Below are 6,000 nucleotides of genomic sequence, written 5' to 3' on the forward strand. Positions count from 1 at the left end.
GCTTACGTGGCATTATTTAATTACCTGGCTTATTTTTAGTATTTACTGTAATGGTTATATTTTGTCATAAAATAATTAAGTGAGATAAAAACAGTGATAATCATTTGGTTAATGGGTTGCGTGTTTGTTTTGGTAACATCATGTGAGCAATAATTACTGCACGTTTACCGTGCCCACTCATTACTTTTTTGACTGTTTCCATGCTGCCAGGTGTAAAAAGTCTGTTATGCTTCACAAAAATAGCCGTTGTCACGTGGAGTGTATAAATAAGAGAGTTAAAAGATTTTACAATCTTTTACCTACTATTCTTATTTTCTAATCTCTCTTATTCTCTCTCACTCTCTAATATTCTCTGAACCTATTTCTTACAGGAATTTTACAAACACCTTTCGTAAACACAACTTTTCACTTAATTTCTTACAGAAATGGCACCCAAGGACATCATCTTTAACGGAGCCAAGTTCGTCCCTAATAACTACATGGCTATTCTCAGCAAGGACGATGCTCCTTCTGATCTTCACTTCGTTCAGGACTTTCTTGCTAACAGTGAGATTGGGTATGCTTTGACCCAACCATAATTACTCTCAGGAACTCAAATACCGGAGTTTTGGAGGAGTGGAGTTTATGATGATGGTGGTGAAGCTAGGTCCCCAAGTATTATTTTCATAACAGGGGAAGATGAACATCTGGTTAACTTGTCAACTGTTCGACAAGCTCTGCACTTGCCAGAAAATTATACATTTATTGCTCCGATTGAGGAGCCACTTCTACATGATATGATGGCCAATCTTGGCTATGAGAAAAGTCAGTCCAAGCTGGGACAACTGAAGAGGCCATACATCATAAAGGAGTGGAGCCACTTCTTTGACTGCATCACCAGAGCTTTTGTCAATAAATGCTCCAACTTGATGCCATTCCCATTCTGAGTCAGCAAATAGGGTATGCACTTCTAAATCAAACTCACTTTGATTATGCTACTGCTATTTTGGGTTTTATTGGGGATAGGATGAATGAGGACCCAAACACTGTTTACTTTGCTAGATTTTGTCAACTCATTTACAGTTTTTGTTGTCCTAATCAGCCCAAAAATTTAGTGAGACAATTCAACCTTGTAAACTTGCTAAAAGGGCCTTCACATACTTGTTATCCACTGATAATAAGAAAGAGATACTAAGACTGTTAGTGTATACTGAAAATATTTATTTGAAGTATGTACATTTATTTCTGGCCAGTTTATTTGAGAATCATTTGAATGTTTACATGTTGTCTAATATTATATATTGTGAACAATCTAGTATCAAATAGGATACAAAATATTAGATTGTTTAATACGGTTATATAATATAATAAGGTTCACAGCACAGGTGGTGTTGGACAATCCACTGGTATGGCTGTAGTATTATTTAGATTAGTTTATATTGACTAATAAATAATGCTAGTATACTTTGTGTATATTGAACATGATCAAATTTAGAATTGTTCCCTTAATACTGATTAAGAAGGAGAACTAAGATTCTATGTTATTATTAATGCTTAGGTTCTTAATCCGGAAATAGTAATTGGCACGTGTATATTATTTACATGCTTTGATTTATATATGAAATAATTTTTTTGAATTATATCATTATATTTTGGGTGATGGAATTATATACATGGTGGATATTATTTATTGAAGGAATCCATGTCCTGATAATATTCGGGTTAATGATGTCCCCTTGAAAGCTCAAAAAGATTTAATTATGTGAAACCCTGCAGGTGGAATTTATTCTGGCATAATTAAATAAAGGTTGAGTGGATGATCAAGGATAAAAGATATTAATTAAATAAATTATCAGTAATTTATTTAATTAATGGACATATGATATTTTAAACTTGGGGAATTTAATAAGCAAATAATATTGGAACCGAATTAATTAAATTACGGTATTAGGAAAGGTAGTGCACATATTAATTCTTTAGTGGATTGAATTAATATTTAATTATATTGGGCTAGGCTCAAGATGTAATTAGAAGACCCAACCTAATTATCCATGGTCCCTATTGTAGCCTATATATATTCTTATTCTCTTCTTGCTTGGCAATTGTGTGAAAACATATTGTAGCCACCAAGGAGCAAGAAGAGAGGATAACTTGAGAAGACGGAGGCCACACTTCACTCAAGGGAATTTGGGAATACAATAGAAGAGCGTGGAATCAACCATTAACAAGGTAATCCTCTTTTCGTAATCTTTATCGTAAAACGTAGTAACACCCTACGTCCGTGGTTCCCAACAATTGGTATCAAGAGCCTGGTAATGGGTTCTACGTTTTATGATATAATATCCATGTCGTAATTATATATGCGTGTATATAGTGTTTTGCTTGTTTTGGTTTTGATGCAGGTTGTTAATCCACTATTATGACCATGTATATTTTAATTATGTGTTTGGATCCCACGTGGTTTAATCGTGGTTAATTTCTGTTTTGGTTTCCACGTGGTTTAATCGTGGTTGTAATTTACACGAGGGTTGATCGTGTTAGAATAGATTTTATAAAATTAGTTTTGTATTAGATCTATTTTTTTTGTAATTGTTCTCGGTATTTTGTAATAGTTATGTGCGATCGGTAATCAATTCCGGTAGTTTTTTGTTCCGCTGTGCGATTACAAGGGGCTGCTGTTGATGTTTGGATCGAACAAAATCAAAACAAAACTCACAGAAAAGCAACAGGCGCGCGCGCTGCGGCCGCTGCGGCAGCTGGGACTGTTGGGGCTGCTGGGGCTGCTGCGGCAGCTGGGACTGCTGGGGCTGCTGGGGGCGTCGGGGCGCGCTTGGGGCAATTTTTTTTTTTGAGAGCTGAATTTTTTTTTCAAGGGCCATAATAGTGGAAAATTTATTTTAATTTTTTCCATTAAATTTTAATTATTGCTTTAATTTATTGATTATGTGTGTCGTTAATTATGTGTGTAATTATTTTAAAATTGCATGTTTAACTTAATTAGGACAACATGGACATAAAATTTATTTATTGCTTTAATTAAATGTTATATGTTGCTAAAATTATGTGTGTATTTTGAATGCATGATTAGACATAATTATAACAACATAGGGCCCCATTTAATTTTAAAATTCCTCAATTTTAATAAAAAAAATTTCTAAGTGGGAGAGGGAATTAATATGAAATTAAATCCCATGGTCTCCATTATTGGTTGTAGGTAATTTAAGATAAAGACGAATATAAATTATATATACGTCACCCATCGTGGCATGTAATTTGTGGTGTCTAGAATGTTATAGAAATTACTAGAACAAACTTCTTAAATTAATAAATTTTGAAAGGAATAAATACGGATTTTCTTTATTTCTGATTTGGGGCGATTTTGTCAAAAACGGGTTCATCGAACTTGTAAGGCTGTGGGTTTTAAGCGAGACCGATGTGACTTCTCCACTACCTGGAAATCAAACCATTGATGAATATTGAATTGAAGTATTCTATTCAAGGCAAAATTACGAATATTGGAAGGTATACACGCCACCCATCGTGGCGTACCAAGTTCCATAGATTTTGAATAATTTAAGATTTGATGATGGTATACACTTAGCTATGAAAAATAATATAGTCCACCCCAACGTGGCATATTGTTTAGTAATAGGACTGAAGTAACATTTAAATAAAATTAGGTGGTATACATGTCACACATCGTGGCATACCAGAAGCTTATGGTGTTTAGATGTTAGTGCATTAAATTTTAATAATTTAGATCTTAATAATTAATGCACCCTTATTTATGTGATGTTTTTATGCATGATTCTCAGGATAAAATGGGCTTTAATCCACTATTCACCATACTTAAGGATAACAAACTTACCGGACCTAACTATATTGAATGGAAACGAAATTTGGACATTGTGTTGACTGCTTAGGAGTACAAGTTTTGCACTTATGAACCCAAGCCTGAACAGCCTGCTATTGATGCTCCTGAAGATGAGAAAGAGTATTATAAACGGTGGATTAAGGCTGATGAGATGTCATGATGTTACATTCTGGCAGCAATGTCGGGTGTTTTGCAGCATCAACATCAGTCTATGGCCACTGCTTCGGATATGCTCTTTAATCTCAAGGAACTTTTTGGAGATCAGAATAGGGCTGCTAGGCAAATAGCCATGAAGGCTTTAATGAACACTCAGATGGCTGAAGGCACACCTGTAAGGGATCATGTTCTCAAGATGATGTCGCATCTGAATGAGATAGAGATCCTTGGTGCTGAACTTGACGGGGAAACCCAGATTGACATTATCCTTATGAGCTTGTCCAAGAGTTTTGAGCAGTTCCGCTTGAATTACAATATGAACAAGAGGCAGTATAGTCTCGCGGAACTGCTGACAGAACTTCAGGCAGCTGAAGGATTATTTCGGCAGAGTGTTCAAGTGAATGTGGCTGAGAAAGGTTCTTCCTCTAAGCCGAAAGGTATTAAAAAAAAGAAAAAGGCTCAGACACAGAAAGCTGTGAAGGCAGTGGGAGTTCAGGGTGGTGTGAAAAAGCCTAAGGGAAAGTGCTTCAGATGCAAACAGTCAGGTCACTGGAAACAGGATTGTCCTCTTTCTAAGAAGACAAACAATACTGGCATGTCTCTTTCTCTAGTTACAGAAACATTTATAGCGGCTATATCTACGAGCACTTGGTGTGTAGATACAGGAGCCCCTGATCATGTTTGTAATTCTATGCAGGGGTTCCAACTATCCAGAATGCTTAGAGATGGTGAGATATACGTGTTCATGGGAGATGCTACGAAAGTAGCAGTAGTTGCAGTAGGAGTTATTCATTTATCTTTTGGTTCTGATAGGATTTTGGTTTTGAACAATTGTCTTTATGTACCTTCTTTTAGAAGGAATTTAATTTCGGTTTATAAACTTGCTTTGGATGGTTATAATGTTTGTTTGGATCGTAATGTTTCTATTATGATGAATAAACGAATTATATGTTCTGGTACATTGCAAGACAATTTGTATTTAATTAATCCTAGTCAACCTGCATTGCAACTGCAATTTAGGGAATTGAACAACACATCTTCTAACTCTACTAAAAGAAATGAACCTTCTAGTTTGAACCAAACATATCTTTGGCACTTGAGATTAGGTCATATTAACTTGAGGAGGATTCAAAGACTGGTAGTAGACGGGCCTTTAAGCTCATTGGCAGTGAAGCCATTTCCAATTTGTGAATCCTGCTTGGAAGATAAAATGACTAATAGGCCTTTCAAGGCAAAAGGGAATAGAGCCAAACAACTGTTAGAATTGGTTCACTCTAATTTATGTGGATCCATGAATATCCAAGCAAGAGGTGGTTATGAATATTTCGTCACTTTCATTGATGATTATTCTAGATATGGGTACGTTTATTTGTTGTGCCGTAAGTCTGAGTGCTTTGATAAGTTCAAAGAGTACAAAGCTAAAACGGAGAAGCGACTTAATAAAAGTATCAAGTCACTACGATCAGATCGTGGTGGCGAATACTTTCTTGGAGAATTTAGGGAATATTTATCAGAAAATGGGATAGAATCCCAGTTAACTGCACCAGGCACACCCCAACAGAATGGTGTAGCAGAGAGAAGGAACCAGACTCTTTTAGAGAGTGTTAGATCGATGATGAGTTATTCGGATTTACCCAAGTCATTTTGGGGACATGCCTTAGAGACAACAGCTTATCTTCTGAACTTAGTACCTTCTAAGTCGGTTCCTAAAACCCCCTTAGAATTGTGGACCGGGGATAAACCGAGTCTAAGACATATTCGAATATGGGGTTGTCCAGCACATGTGCTGAACAAGAACGAGACTAAGTTAGAATCTCATACAGAAGTAAAGTTGTTTGTAGGCTACCCCATGGGAACGAAAGGATATTTATTTTATAGTCCGAAGAATTGGGATGTCATTGTTAGCACTAATGCAAGATTCTTGGAGGAGGACTATATAATGAATCACAAACCCATGAGTAGTGTCGTTTTAGAGGAACTAGTGGGAGGGA

The sequence above is a fragment of the Apium graveolens genome, chromosome 4 (assembly GCF_009905375.1).
Source record: "Apium graveolens cultivar Ventura chromosome 4, ASM990537v1, whole genome shotgun sequence".
NCBI lineage: Eukaryota > Viridiplantae > Streptophyta > Magnoliopsida > Apiales > Apiaceae > Apium > Apium graveolens.